The 16,730-nt window shown below is 36.3% G+C and overlaps 1 long non-coding RNA gene across 23 annotated transcripts in view; it reads left to right on the top strand.

Annotated features, from left to right (window-relative positions):
- The window catches only part of LOC102742234 (uncharacterized), a 676,629-nt gene that overhangs the window by 44,794 nt on the left and 615,105 nt on the right, over positions 1-16,730 (top strand). Inside the window, exons 3-4 of one of the 23 annotated variants that reach the window (XR_014147848.1) lie at positions 4,671-4,715; positions 6,379-8,527. The exons of 21 other annotated variants lie outside the window; for them this stretch is intronic. This is a non-coding gene — a long non-coding RNA (uncharacterized LOC102742234). Of the gene's footprint in view, positions 1-4,670; positions 4,716-6,378; positions 8,528-16,730 lie in introns of those variants that run through there. One more of the 23 variants, XR_014147826.1, reaches the window with a different exon arrangement.

The raw sequence follows: 16,730 nt of genomic DNA, 5'->3' as shown, positions 1-16,730 counted from the left end.
GTACCACCAGAAAGATAGTATTCTTCAGAAATTGAGAGTCAGGTTTTCTAATCAAAATGAAAAATAATGGAAAAAAAGTTTTGGTCTAAAAACAAATAGGTTTTAAGAAAAATCTAGGCCTGGGGATCTCAATGATTAAATCACAATCCATGGAAACATTTCTTTGAAGTGAAGATTACTTAATACCAGATAAGAGAAAGTATATATACCCTTTTCACTTATCATTTGTTCATTCTCTTGTCATAATCCATGAATCAGTTGTCATAATATACAATTCATTATTTGAAACTTATAGTTATTTTTAAAATAACATATACATATATATAATGATGACCTATATGCTTTGTTTTTCACTTACCAAGTATAAATTCCCCATATTTTGTTTTCTAACAAAGGAAGGAGAAGATTAGAGTTGCATTTTCTACCTAAAAACTCTTTTACTTTGTCCTATATAAAATCCCAAGAGGCATTAATACTATTTTCTTAATAGTCACTTGAAGGACCATTCTAGTATGATTGGTAATTTTCAAAGTAAATACATGATATGAATTCTACCATTAAGTAGTAGCAGTAGTTCATCCTACTTGAACAATTTGATAGACAAAAAAGTCACAAAATTGTATCTACTGAAGAATTAACTGGTAAGAGATAAGATATAGAGAAGGTTTGCTAGATAGAACATAAATACCATAGTTAATGTATTTCAACAATTTGTAACTAGAAATATGCATAATATTGAATGGTGTATCTATTTTAGTAGATAAGGTGGATATCTGAGTTAAGGTATACATACATTATCTCACACAAATACCAAGCACAAAGAAGTAAATTATTTTACATGGCAAACAAAATCCTATCTCGTTTTAAGATTTATTTATTTATTTTTAGAGAGAGAGAGTACACATGTGAGTACAGGGAGGAGCAGAGGGAGAGGGAGAGAGAGAATCTTAAGCAGACTCTGCACTGAGCACAGAGCCCTATGTGGAGCTTGATCTCACAACCCTGAGATCATGACCTAAGTCAAAACCAAGAGTTTGATGCTTAACCAAGTCACCCAGGTGCCCCTTCACATTTCTATTTTAAATGAAAATGTAAGAAGGCCAGGCTATTGAAACATCTGGGACTAGTATTCATGTTTTCTATCATATAATAAATGACATATATGCACATATATTTAAATGTAGCTTGTAATATTAATAATAAACTTTATATGTAGGCATTTTACCGTTAGTTATTAAAATTACTTTGTAGAAATTAAAATGAATTTGATGAAAACTTCTTTTAGTTACATAATAATTTACACATTGTGGATTAGTTTACAGGTGAGCTACATTAAGGTTTTAGATCAAGCTTAATAATTATATATTGACAACATCTGATTTGATTACCATATGTCCATATATGAATATTAATGTACAAAAGCAGTTGGGGGATTTATATTTAAAACGGAACTACATTTTCCTACCTACCTAAGCCATTTCATCAGAGATAAGGCAAACTTTTTTTTTTCTTTCTGCACAATGTATAAAATACATTTTTTAAAACCTTGAATTTATAAGATGAGAACATTATTTGGATAACTACCTTATACTTCCAGTGTAACTTATCTATGAAAAGTCTTGTGTCAAATAATTCAAGGAGGTTATGTGAGTGGTAGGTCTAAATACTGCATTACCTTGTGAAGTCACCACACACTAGGGAATGAGCTCAGAGTGCCTTTTTTACTAATTGCTTAATTCTTCATGGAGAAATGTGTCCAAACCTGGTGGTGGGTATTGAGGAGGGCACATTCTGCATGGAGCACTGGGTGTTATGCACAAACAATGAATCATGGAACACTTCATCTAAAACTAATGATGTAATGTATGGGGATTAACATAAGAATAAAAAAAATTAAAAAAATTAAAAAAAAAAAACTTAATAGGGTAAAATAAAATATCTGATAATCATTCAAATATTCCTGGAACAAGAAGGACTATATCTAATTAAGTGTGTCAGTGAATCATTCTTCTCCACAAGCTTTGCTTCCCTCCCTCTCCTCCTACCTTCCTTCCCTCCCTTCTACACTCTCTCCCACACTCCCTCTCTTTTTTCCTCCAATCTTTCTAGCTCTCTCTTTTTTAATGATAATACTCAATCTTTATATGACCAGTTTCATGCATAATTCTTCATTCTTGTATCTTTCAGTCTACTAGCTGCTTTGGGTTATAGAAAATTTGTTTTACTTTATGGAATTTTCAAAAATCATATAGCAGGGTCCTGGATGTTGAGGACAAGCACTAGGAAATTAGGATGTGTAAGTTCAGCTTTGTTTTGTTTTTCTCTGGTTTGGCTGATGGAATTTCTTAGGCAAAGTCAGAATCCTTGATCTAATGCTACAAGTCTGCAACTATGAGGCTGGAACTGAAGAGTAGAAATAGAAGAGTTCAAATATTAGGCACATACCCTTGGTTCCTTTACAAACAGGGCTCATGTAGGGTTCATAGTAAGAGTACAGGTTCAGAGTTCAGATCTTGATGGGACTTCATATTGGGTGTACAAACTTGGACCTTTACTCTGCTTCAGGTTTCTTATCTGCAATAGCATCTGCTTCATATGGTTATTTTGGTGTCAATTATAGAATTTTAAAAATCACTGTAAAGTGATTTTTAGCTTCCTGTGTAAAATTTCTGGGAGTTGGTTTTATATATATCATGTAATTTTGAATTACTGACAACATGAATGAGAATTTGAGAATATAACTGGGTATTTAAAATTACTTTTAGTAAGTATATTTGTGATTATGGCATTAAGATTATAAATTTACATTTATGTGCATAATAGAAAATATTACATAACTCTTGCACACCACTGGAATCATTGTGTACTAAAATATGCTTGTCTTTCATAGTCTAAGAATAGATTTTGCCCATATATCTAATGAGTGGAACCCTTTTCCCCACTAGCCTATTCACTGGAAATGAGGTTCTCCCCATGTTTAGAAAGCTCCTGGCTTTACTAATGATACTTCCTCGCATGTATCTTCTGTTCTCCAGCTGAGATCATCTTATCTTGCTACAACTCTGTTGAGTCTGTTGCTGGAGATCTCCATTGCTGGCCAGTGGTCATCCGACCTCTGCTGATGGTCCACTGGGGCTTCTTAAAGGAGCTACTGTCCCAAGGATTAGTCCTGGCTCTGCTCACTGGAGGCATAAGAATTGCAGGTGTATTCTGCGAGTGGGAAGTGGGGGGGTGGTTGTTGGGCTCTACAACCATAGCCTCAGACTTTTTTTTTTTAAGATTTATCTATTTATTTGAGAGAGAGAGAGAGCAAGAGAGCACATGAGCAGGAGGAGGGGCAGAGAGAGAGAGAGAGAATCCCAAGCAGACTCCCCACCAAGGCCTATGTGGGGCTTGATCTCACGACCCCAGGATCATGACCTGAGCTGAAACCAGGAGTCCAGTGCTCAACCAACTGAGCCATCCAGGCGCCCTTAGCCTAAGACTTTAATGGCATGGCCACTGGAGTCAAAAGACTGGAGTTTAAATCTTAGCTCAACCATTTATAGGGCTCTGTGACTTTGGGCAAGTTACTTAAGCTCCTGAATTGGAGATAATATTTGCATGTTTCCCAAGGGTTGTCATGAGAATTAAATGAAATAATCCACATAAAATGCCTGGCATATAGGAATTGCTCAATAAGTGATGCTGACAATGATAATGATGATGGTATAAGCTTCTTCTCTGCATTGTTGATCCTCCTGGCTTTCTACTATATGGTTACCAATATCACTCTGTTTTCTCCAGACGAGTCCAAAGACCACCTAATTTTCTGACTCCAGTTAATCTTAAATTAAAAGTGGGAATATTTATGATCTTCAGGCCGAAACCCCCATTCTTATCCACTGATCCTACAGTCACCATAAAATAATCTGATGCTCTTAATTTTCTCAAGGTCTGAATTATTCAGTCTTACTCTTGATCAATATTTACAAATATAGTGGAAGTTATTAACATCAAAATTTACTCTTCTATGATGCCATTAGTCCTTAAAAATTTGGACATACAGGAGTGCCTGGGTGGCTCAGTCAGTTGAGTGTCCGACTCTTGGTTTCGCCTCAGTTCATGATCTCAGGGTCGTGAGATGGAGCCCCATGTTGGGCTCCTCACTCAGCAAGGAGTCTGCTTGAGATTCCCTCCCTCTCCCTCTTCCTTTGCCCCTCCCCTGACTCATGCTCACTCTCTCTCTCTCTCAAACAAATCTTTAAAAAAATTTGGACATACATCTAAATTATACAAAATTATTAAGAGGTGGGTTTGAGGCGGTTTCCCAAGTCCCAAAAGCTTCCATTTTAGAAAGGAATATGATTATTTCTATCAAAATTATTCAGATTTTCTTTACTTCCTGGTTCTTGTGCATATGTTAGGTCATTTTTAAATCAGATATGATTCTCCTGAGATTTTACTACCTCAGGAGTCCTCAGTTTAGTGGAACAAACATTTATTTAAATGAATTTTTAATCTAAATTATCCTATCACATTTAAATTACCAGAAAACAAATTATTTTAAACAGTTTGAGAATGTTAAGAAAAGGGAGATGAGAGAAAGCAAATGTAATTAGCTAATGTCATGGTTTGTCCCTCCCTTGAGTATTTGATTCTCAGCCTCCATATTTTCTCTGTCATAACAGATCTCATGGTTTTACCTGTGGATTCACATTCCAGTTCACACTCGAGTGAGTATCACAGAACAGGACTCCATCTGCTTTCTGACCCTCCAGAGCGGCCATATTTGAACATGCACAAGAGTAGGCAGGAAATAGGAAGAGTAAGGGAGACTATTTGACTCAGAAAGATGCCTTTTTGTAATATATTTTTTATGATGTTGCTCATAGACATTTAAAATACAGGTTGTGAGGGCGCCTGGGTGTCTCAGTTGGTTAAGCATGTCTGATTCTTGGCTTTGCTCAGGTCATGATTTCAGGGTCTTGAGATTAAGCCCCGTGTCCGGCTCTGTGCTCAGCATGGAGTCTGCTTATCCCTCTCCCTCCCCCTTGGTCCCTCCCTTCCCCAGAAATAAATAAATAAAATCTTAAAAAAAATTAAAATATAGGTTGTGTGCTTACAGCATTGGTGCATGCTTTTTTGTGGATTATTTTCTGTGTGCAGGTGAAATTTCTTACATTTTTTGAAGTTCTTTTTATTTTCCCCACTTGTCAGTAAGTTTCATGTTACCTTATCACCATCAATCACCACTGTTATCATCACCTTTCCAAACATATCCTCATTAGCAACACCGTCATTATCATAAAAGGAAGACAACCATTTATTTAATACTATTATATGACAGGTAATATTTTAAATGTAGTCAATATCTCATTTGTTCCTCACAATGATTCCAATGGTGTGCAAGAGCCAGCTCATACCTTCTTGTATGTTTCTCAACACCACATTTAGTAATAACACAGTGGAAGCTTGGATTTGGTCATTGTGGGAGTATTTACATCATGGAAATAGGTTGTGGTACAAATTGGCTTCTCCCTGCTAGAGGGCCAATTAACCACTGACTCACCTTTGTTATAAAGCATTATAAACTTTGTTACATGTTAATATGTATATATAATATATAATATTTTTATATATTTGTATAAATATAGATACATATTAAAGAACAGGTAATAACTACCACTTATTGAGTGTTTACCATTGTCTTAGCCAATATAAACAATATTAAAGCATGTCATCACACAATAAGTTCAAAGTGGATGAGACCTTAAAGTTGCTGCTAGGATCCTCATCTCTCATTTAATCTCTGCCCCCTCCCTGCACCCCACCCTCACCTTGGGTCTGGGTAGAACCTGTGACTTGCTACTACCAGAATATGGCTGTGGTGATAGGATGTCACTCTTTTGATTATGTTACATTATGTAGGACTCCACATTGCTAGTAAACTTGACTTGCTCTGAAGACTTTCTCCTTTGCTAGCTTTGAAGAAATAAAGTGCCACATTAGCAGGCCCGTGTGGCATGGCTAGAAGCTGTGGGCAGACTCTAGGAGCTGAGGGCAGCCTGTAGCCAATAGCCAGCAAGAAACTGTGGCTCTCAGTTTTATCACCACAAGGAAATGAATTCTGCCAACAGGAGGGAGCTTGGAAGGGAGACTTTACCTTAATGAGCTTCTGTAGGAGAATGCAGCCTGGCAGGCACTCTGATTGAAGCCTTGCCGAGGACTTAACTAAACTGTGTCCAAACTCCTGACACACAGAAAATGTGAAATAAAAAGTGTGTGTGCTCTTTTAAGCTACTAAATTTGTGGAAATTTTTATGCAGAATAGAAAACTAATATACTGGTAATTTTTAGAGTTTATTTCTTTTGTTTCTTTTGTTCCTGTCACCCAAGGTAGTTGCCAAGATCCTAGTCAAAACCTCTGCTTAAGAGACCAAGGACCAATCATTTAACTGCTGGGAAAGGAATGATCAGAAACAACCAGCAGGGGGCGGCTCAGTCAATTAAGCGTCTGCCTTCGGCTGGGGTCATGATCCCAAGGTCCTGGGATGGAGCCCCACCTCAGGCTCCCTGCTCAGTGGGGAGTCTGCTTCTCCCTCTCGCTCTGCTGCTCCCCTGCTTGTGCTCGTTCTCTCTCTGTCATATAAATACATAAAATCTTTTTTTTAAAAAAGAAACAATCAGCAGAAATATTTTTTCTCCTCTCTTAGAGGAGATTCAAGACTATATTCTATATTCTTTTCCCTGCAGTCCTTCCTGTAAGGGTCCTTACTCTTTTGCTAGAATGAGAAGTTGGAATCTGTGAAGCTGGGAGGAATAAACAAACTTTTCTGGAGAAGCATGTAGCCTGGGTCTCCCTCCACTTTTTCATGTCCTTGAGAATGATCTTGACTTGGCCATTGACCCTAGCTATGTTACTACTTCACTTACTTCCTCCAAGATTCCAAGGACAGGCAAGTCTGAACAGATACCCAATTAAGAAAACACAAGAATGGGGTGCCTATGTGGCACAGTGGGTTAAGCACTGGACTCTTGGTTTTGGCTCAGGTCATGATCTCAGGGTTGTCAGATCAAGCTCAATGTCTGGCTCTGCGCCCAACGTGGAGTCTGCTTAAGACTCTCCTTCTCAGGGCGCCTGGGTGGCTCAGTCGTTAAGCGTCTGCCTTCAGCTCAGGTCATGATCCCAGGGTCCTGGGATCGAGCCCCGCATCGGGCTCCCTGCTCTGCGGGAAGCCTGCTTCTCCCTCTCCCACTCCCCCTGCTGTGTTCCTGCTCTCACTATCTCTCTCTCTGTCAAATAAATAAATAAAATCTTAAAAAAAAAAAAAAAAAGACTCTTCTTCTCCCTCTGTCCCTGCCTCCCAACCCAGCCATCTCTCTCTCTCTCTCTCTAAAATAAATAAATAAACCTCTAAAAAAGACCCCACCAGAATATATATCTTGATTTCACTTTGTTTTCTAGTAATTTTCTTTTAATCCCAATCTCATCTAAGATAACTAACAATAATAACCAACAAAAGATATTTCCTTACGTGATTAAGAAAGTCAGGGGATTTCAGCAGCTGTTTGAAATTATACATAGGCAACAAGAAAAATAATTCTAGCTTATAAAATTAGGCTGAACTTATCCACTGACCCTTCAATGGATAAGTAGCTGAACATGCTAAAACATTTTAGGGAAAGACTTTTGATGTTTCATTGTGTTTCTGCCAGAATATTTTCTTCTATAATTTTATGGCATTTGATTGACTATGTTTTACTGTTTTTTAAATTAATGTTATTGAAGGATAATTTATATACAATAAAATGTATCCATTTTAAGAGTACAGTTCTGTTATTTTGGCAAACGTATATATCTGTGTATTCCTCATAACAATCAAGGTAGAGAATATTCATCACCCCCAAAAGTTCATTCGTGTCTCTTTGCAGTAAGCCTACCCTTGATCAGCCAAATGCAAACATATCTACTTTCTGTGACTATCCATTACTTTTGCCTCTTTTTGCATTTTTGTAAAAATTATATACTATTTTGTGTATTTCACTTCTTTTGCATAGCAAAATGTTCTTGAGATTTATCTATGATGTTGCATTTTTATTGTCAAATAGTATTATTTTGTGCTATGTTGCATTGTTTAGCCATTTAATTGTTGAAGTATCTCGCTGTTTTCATTTTTAAGCTATGAGAATAAACTTGCTGTGAACATTCATGTACAAGTCTTTGTGTGGAAATATATTTTTATTTCTCATTGGCAAATATCTAGGAGTGGAATTGCAAAGTGAAAGGCAAGTATGTGATTAATTTTATAAGAAACTGCCTTTTTGAAAAAAATGTATCATTTTACATTCTCACCAGCAATGTATGAAAATTCTAACTATTCCAAGTGTCTATTAATACTTGGTATTTGCCATCTTTAAATTTTAGCCATGCTAGTGACTATGTAGTGGCATCTTATTGTAGTTTTAATTTGCATTTCATTGATGACTAAAGATGCTGAGTATCTTTCTATGTGCTTATTGACCATAAATGTATTTTTTATTATGATGTGTCCATTCAAATATTTTGTCCATTTTTAAATGTTATTTGTCTTATAAATATTAAAATATTTTTTATATGTTTTGCATACAAATCTTCTGTCAGATTGTGGTATTAGAATATTATCTCCTTGCTTTTTCTCAGTGATGTTTTCTGAAGAGCAAATGTTCTTATTTTTAATGAAGTCCAATTTATCAATTTTTAAATTAATTCTTTTGTGTGCTAGGATATCTTTGCATATCCAAAGTTATGAAGATTTTCTTATATAATTTCTTCTAGAAATGTAATTGATCTTTTGTTCTCTGTACTTTATTAGTAACTAAAGTATTCACAATCCTATTATAAGCATTTACCATAGATTATTTCTTCCCAGTCAAATCACGGTGATTTGACTAGATGATTAACCTGTGTTTATGGATAAATTCAATCTTTTCCATTCTACCCTATAACATAAAACTATTGTACAATTTTCTAATAATTCATATTTTGTTTTTAAATGATGGTTTCCATTATAATTCATTTTCCATCTACACCCAAATACCTTGGATCACCATGAGACTTATAAGAAAATAGTCCTAAAGCAAAGCTGCAGAGTAAACCACTTTACTTATTGGTGAGTGAAACTAATCCCCCTGGTAAGAATTCTGTGCTTAAATATAGCTCTTTTAATGCCATTTATGACATACAACGTTTAAAATATGTAGTACTTTATAGAACAGAACACAAATGTTAATTATGATCCAATAATAAGTCATACAATTATTCATTAATCAAGTCTTTTAGTGTACTTTTTTTGTAAGCAATTGTCCACACTTTATTAAGCATGAATAGGTAGGTAAGAGAATAGTTAGTAGAAGCTGCAAAAGATATAGTTCATTTTCAACCTATCTGAAAATATAGAACATATATAATCCTAATGGTTAAGAGGAATGAATTGATATTGAAATTTTGCCCAAGTGCCTGGCAGAGGTCTTGGAAGTGATAATGATTTAACGACTACCTTTCAGAACGCCATGTTAGTGTTTCTATGGCATTTTCTCTTTTTTTTTTTTTTTTTAAGATTTTGTTTATTTGACAGAGGGAGACACAACGAGAGAGGGAACACAAGCAGGGGGAGCGGGAGAGGGAGAAGGAGGCTTCCCGCCTAGCAGGGAGCCCGATGTGGGGCTCGATCCCAGGACCCTGGGATCATGACCTGAGCCAACGGCAGACGCTTAACGACTGAGCCACCCAGGCGACCCTCTATGGCATTTTCATAGGTATTTTCTCATTTGATTCTCATAACAAACCTGTGAGATCAGAGCTCAAAATATATTTGTTAAATGAAAAAAATCTAGAGAATAATATCAAGGTAACATTATGTAAATAGCTAATATTTCAATATCCGTGTTTAATCACGAAGATAATATAAAGCAAAAAGAAGGTCTCTATGGAACATTAGTCAGTTTGAATAACTAGTATAATATATATCCTTATTTAAATCTCTAGATAATTCCACTGGCCTCTTGAAGAAAGTCATCCCCCCCCTGCCCCCGGGGACACATGGGCTGCACAGGAAAGTCATATTTTTAAGCAAACACATAATGATTAAATTCATTGCTTAATTATTCACAATTGCATTTTGATTGCAAAGACATAATATAGATCTTTAAAACCATCACAAGTTTTCTCTGAAATATATTTAAAATCATCCCTAGACATAAATAAGTAATAGCAGTTCTCCTTTTCAAAGTAACTTTACATCACAGGTTCCCATTTATGGTTACATAAAGGCATAGGATCTTAAATGTTTATATTTGGGGAATATGAAATTATAAAACTTGGCTAAACACAGCCGTTTTGTGAGTAATTCTGGCCCCTGAGTCTCATAACCTTTCTGATCATCATTCTGATTTTATTCCTCTGAATCCAGAACTAAGTACTAAGTCTCAAGGTGCTCTTAATAGGAAGGTAAATGAGTTAATGTTATTTTTCCCGTATTACACATGAAAAAAGAGTTCAGCAAAATGAAATGACTTATTCAAAGGCATAGAACTCAGTCCATATGAGAATTAGTATTTAGGATTCTTTCTTTCTGTACTAGCTAATCTCCATTTCTTCTCTCACTTGCCTTTGTCAAATAAAATCTCCTTGGTATTAATGGCAGATTTCTGATATATGTGACAGGTCATATTTTAGCAAAATGGGCAATTTTTAGCTCTAGTTAGATTTTATACTTCAGATCCTTCTATGTTCTCTTCAAGGATGAGGATTAGCTAGAAATTTTACACATTGTCTTATCCATTGCTGTTATCTGTAGCACTAAAATGGAGCTGAGTGCATAGTAAGTAGTCAGTAAATATTTGTTAAAGAAATGCATTATTTATCAAATAAAAAAGAGATTTATCTCTTCTCTCCTTCCACCAAAGTCTCCACATCTCCCTGCCACCCAGCAGGTTGTACCATAGCAGCTGTTCCTCTAATAATTACACACTTTCCTCACTATGTATCAGAGCATTTTTTCCCTAAAGATGTGGAATAGAAGTAGGTGGCATAACTAGATGTTTAAGAAAGAAATTCATCAGAAGAAGGTAGCGGGAGGGGAAGAATGAAGCAGGGGAAATCGGAGGGGTAGACGAACCATGAGAGACGATGGACTCTGAAAAACAAACTGAGGGTTCTAGAGGGGAGGGGGGTGGGAGGATGAGTTAGCCTGGTGGTGGGTATTGAGGAGGGCACATTCTGCATGGAGCACTGGGTGTTATGCACAAACAATGAATCATGGAACACTTCATCTAAAACTAATGATGTAATGTATGGGGATTAACATAAGAATAAAAAATAAAAAAGAAATTAAAAAAAAAAGAAAAAGAAAGAAATTCATCACATTGGACGTAACATTTAAATTTTTAAATAAAGTAAATTCATCGCATTTATAGATATGTGGCAGTTAAAAGTAAACATCTTATTAAAATATAATGGGAAAATTTAGCACAATTCCTGGAACTCAATAGGTACTTAATAATTTTAATTAACTTCTTATTCTCCCTATCCTCAGTTTAGGATAATCTTGCCATATACTATATTATTAATTTGTATTCTTTATGTACATTAGAATAATCTTTACAAATGTTCTGGTACATTTCAATATTCAAAGTGTGACACCCCTGAAAAAAAATTTTAAGGCAAATTTCTGTACATTGGATGGCAATTTTAATTATAACTATAATACAGTAATTCATTCAAGCATAAAAAACATTGATTGTGTAAGTTAAATAGCAAACAATGAAAAACAAAACAAAAAGCAACTTGAATTGCATCCTTAGGACTAGATCTTTCTGTTTTTTTTGCTTTTAATTTTGTGGAGAGCAATTCAAAGGCAACTAGTATATTGGAAAAATTCCTACTTTGAAGGTCATATCAACTTTAATATACATGCTAGTGAGTAAACAGATTCCCAGTCATCAGGATATTGAATGAAAACACACACACACACACACACACACACAAGCCTTGGCAGGACTGACATTATGAAAGTCTTTATAATTTTTTATCACATTAGGCTAACTTTTCCCCTTGGCTTTCTTTGTCATGATACTAATAATACTTACGGCAACATCAGAAAAAGGAACTATTTCTATGAGTATCAGTTGATGATAATTCAAGATGACACAACTATGGGATGTTAAGACCACAGAAGTTAAGAGTTAAGTTTTATGTCTTTTTCCATTCTTACCTTATAGAATTCATGGATGGTCAGCTCAGAGGCTAAATGTCTGCCAACAGCGGGCTCAAGCATTATCCTTTGTTTGCCCAAATATGGTAATTCAGGTTGCAAAACTCTGGACTATTAAGTTTCATGAAGTTCTTCAGTCCTATCATGGCCTATAGCTCTGTCTGGGTGCCTAGGGACTAGGGTCACTGGAACTCAGTTTGTAGACAGAAAAGCTGTGAATGGGAAGTGATGATTTGTCTGGATCAATTTATCCCCTCCTAACTTTCTTGTCACTAGTTTATACCTTTTTACCAACTTACACATTCTTTCATGGTTAATCCATGCAGAAAATGCTTAAAGAGAAATGGAAACTGAGATATAAAGGCCAGATGCATGGATTCCTCTAAGAGAGATTAGGAAAACAATCTTTAACAAGATACTATTATTTATTAGTACACAAGAATGTGATAATAAATAGTATTCCAAGTGAAACTAAATAGATTTTCAGAGATTCTTGTATTCCTGAGATCCCGAGAATAAGAATGCTCTTTTCCCTATTTTTTAGGGATCTAATATGTGCAATGAGACAACTAGTATGTTTTATGTTTCTTTAATTATAAATGGACTCTATTAAAATTACATTTTCCAATTATTGGCTACTATTTATAAAAATAAAATTTTTATATGTATTACATTTGTAATTTGTGACCTTGCTAAATTATTACTTATAGTAATTGGTAGATTCTTTTCTTTTCTTTTTTTAAATAAATAATCATAATCATGTCACCTAAAAATGGAGATAATTTTACTTTCTTCCCCTCTCTTCCCTTCTTTTTCTTTTCTTCCTTCCTTCTTTTTTATTGTCTTATCGTAATCATTAGGGCCTCTAGTGTAACATTAATAGAAATTGTGAGATTAGATATCCTTCCCATTTCTTGATTTTAGGAGGAATGTGCTCAGTTTTTTACCATTAAGTATGATACTAGCTATAGGGTTTTTGTAGATTTACTTCATCAAAAGAGGTTTCCTTTTATTCCATCATTTGCTGAGAGGTTTTAATTGTGAATGAATTTTGAATTGAAATTGAATTCTTATTTTAATATATCTTGTGAATTGGTATTGAAATGCTTTTCTGCATCTACTGATATGGCATATTTATTCTATTAATACGGTGTGTTAGGTAAAATTCTAAGATGGCACCCACATTTCCATGCCCCTAGTGTTTACATGCCTTCTACCAATTATCCAATTAAATACTAATTTAGATGTTGCTATGAAGGGATTCTGCAGATATAATTAAGGCCCCAAATCAACTGACCTTAAAACAGGGAGATAAGCTGGGTGGGCCTGATTCAATCAAATAAGCCCTTTAAATCTGGGTCTAAAGGTCAGAGCCGGAGAAATTCAGAACAATTCAAAGTGTGAATGGGATTTGACAAGAGAGAAATTTTCACTGTTAGTGTGAAGAAGGTGGGGGTCATACAGTAAGGAATGTGGGCAGTTTCTAGCTGCTGAGAACAGCCCCGGAGCTGCCAGCATGCAAGGAAAGGGGATGTGAATCCTACAACGGAAAGGAATTGAATTCTGCCAACAACCTGAACGAGCTTGGAAGGAGAGTCTTCCCCAGAACCTCCAGATGAAAGCTCAGTCTGGCCAACACCTGATTTCAGACTTTGAGGTCCTGAACACCCCTATCAGCAATGCAGAAATGGGGGAAGCAGGGAACTTTGGTGGGAATAGCTTCATGCCAGCAAATGGCTTCACTGTGGCCTAAAATCAGGTGCTGAATTTGATTAAGGCTTGCCCAAGACCTTTCGAGCTTTCAGGATCTCAAGAACTAGCTCCAACACATGACTGTAGCATCAATCAAGCCAGCTGTGGATTTTCTTAGCAAGGAGGGACACATCTTTTCCACCGTGGAGGATGGTTATTTTAAATCCGCAGACAATAACTGGATCTAATTGGGTACCTGAAATATTTTGCAGCTGGGCCTATTTTCACAATCTGTTGTCTCTAGCTGTGCACGTTTGGCCAACTGACTTCTAGGAAGTAGGTTTCATCTATAAAAGGTCTCAACTGATGTTTCAAAAACAACTTTTTGAAACTTGAAAAAAAAATTTTTTTTTTCCTCTACGAGGCTTCTGGTGTGACGGGGAGAGTGATGGTCCTGATGGCAGGCCATAAGCGAGAGGCTGGGATGTACTCAGTCAGGAGCGGCTCAGAGCATGGCAGAATCAGGCTAGAAACGCCGCTGCTGGGCCAATCTTCCCAGAGGAAACGCAGTCTTGAGGGAGTCCTGAGATGAGAAACACCTGGGTGCCCCGGTGCCAGAGCAGCCTCATCCCAGACGCGTCCATTAGGATTCTGGCTCCTAACACCTATCTAAGCAAATCCCTATCCTGGTCAATGCCCTGCTCCCCACCCTCAGAGTCACAAAGAGGCCGTGCCTACGCTAGGCTGTGGCCAAAAGACCGCAGAGGGCGGAGCCTGCCTGTGGCGAGCACGGGGCATGAACTGCGCATGCCCACGCAGCAGCTCTATAGCCTTCCAGGAAGCGGAAGGCCTCAGGGAGAGGGAGTCAGGTTTCTGGCGCTGGGTGCTGGTCCCCCAGTCTTACCTCGACCAAGGCGTAAGGCCACAGCGACCCCTGCGGACCGCATTTGCCTTGGGGCCAGCTCCTCCCAGCAGCTGTGAGGTGTCTAGAATTCGTCGTAAGAGAACAGCACTGCCTGTTCTTTGTGCTTTTCTTCTGAAGAACAGCCTCAGAGCATTGCTGTCTCTGAGTTGGCGCCACAGTCAGCGCACCGATGGAGGACCTGGTGCCTTCACGCAAGTCCCTCCATCTGGAAGCTTCTCTTTTGAACACCATTCATCTATGGATGGACTTAGTGTGCGTCCATATCTTGATAAATAATACTGCAATGAATATGAAGGTGCAGATAACTCTTTGGGATCGTGATTTAATTTTCTTCAAATAGCCAGAAATGGGATTGCTGCATCATATGGTAAGTAGTTTTATTTTTTATTTCTTGGGAAACCTCCATGCTGTTTTCCCGTGGCTGCACAGTTTACATTCCCACCAGCTGTGCACAAGAGTCTCCACCTCCTAGCCAGCATTTGTTACCTCTTGTCCTTTTGAGGATAGCTATTTTAACAGGTGTGAGGTGATCTCTTACTGTAGTTTTAATATCCCTGCTGATTAGTGATGTTGAGCACCTTTTCAGCTACCTGTTCACCGTCTGTATGTCCTCTTTAGAAAAATGTCTATTCAGATGCTCTGCCCTGTATTGTATTTTTGGAAGTTTCTGAGGGAGTAGATCTTGGAAAAGTTCTCATCACAAGAAAAAAAAAATTGTAACTGTGTGTGGTGATGGATATTAACTAGACTTATTGTGATGATCATTTCACAATATATGTGTATAGTAAATCATTATGTTGCACACCTGAAACTAATATGTTATGTGTCAATTATATCTCAAAAAATAAAAAGTCAAAACATAATAGAAAGGATGCATAAATCCAAAAGGTGGCTCTTTTAAAAGATCAGTAAGTTTGGTAAAATCCAATTAAAAAAAAAACAACAAAAAAACCGAGAGGGAGCAAAAGTATGTAAGATTTGGAATGAGAAAAGAGCATAACTGAAAACCCAGAAGAGATTAAAAGAATAACGCAAATCTGTGGCAGCAAGTTTGAAAATCAAATAAGTGGACAATTCCTTAGCAAAATTAAAAGAAAATTTAAAAGAAATTTAAAAGAAAAAGACTAATTTCAAAGTAAGAGATTGAAGGGAAATTAGAAATTTAACCATTCATGAGTTTACAGCAGTTTGATCTAACCTTTAAGGAAGAGATGAATACAATTCTATATGGAATTTGGGGTAACATGTCTTCACCATAAAATGACATAACTTTCTCTGCCTTCATAAATGAAGGGAAACTGAAGTGTTATTTTTTCCTTTAATGAAATAAGTGTGAAAATTTGGGGGTATATTTGAAGTAAAATTATCTCATAGCAGAAGCCAGTACTGAAATACCTCGTCAGATTAAGATAGAAAAGATAATACCAGTCTGCATCTTTAATAGCATTATCCAAAGCATCTATTTCTGTGTATCTTAAAAGTCAAATAATATAAAGATGGCAAAAAAGAAAAAAAAATCCAGAGAATGGGGAAAAAGGTTTGCAAATCACATATAGAATATATTCAGAACTCTAACAACTCAATTGTAAAAAAACACATAACCTAATTTATAAATGGTCTAAAGGATTTGAATAGGTATTTCTCCAAAGAAGATATACAGATGGCCAATAAATATAAGAAAAGATGCTCAACATCATTAGTTACATTAGGGAAATGTAACTCAAAACCACAAAGAGATATTTCCTCATGTAAACAAACCAGATATAAAATATATTGGATAAAATTGAGGAAGAAATTAATTGTAAGGAGTTATTATTGATCTGTTTGGTTTGGTAATGATTTTAGGGTAATATAAGAAATGCCCATATCTTTTTTTTTTT

The sequence above is a fragment of the Leptonychotes weddellii genome, chromosome 8 (genome assembly GCF_054177405.1).
Source record: "Leptonychotes weddellii isolate Sample4059 chromosome 8, ASM5417740v2, whole genome shotgun sequence".
Taxonomy (NCBI): domain Eukaryota; kingdom Metazoa; phylum Chordata; class Mammalia; order Carnivora; family Phocidae; genus Leptonychotes; species Leptonychotes weddellii.
The sequence above is the reverse complement of the archived record's forward strand: the minus strand, read 5'-3'. Positions and strand labels throughout refer to the sequence as shown.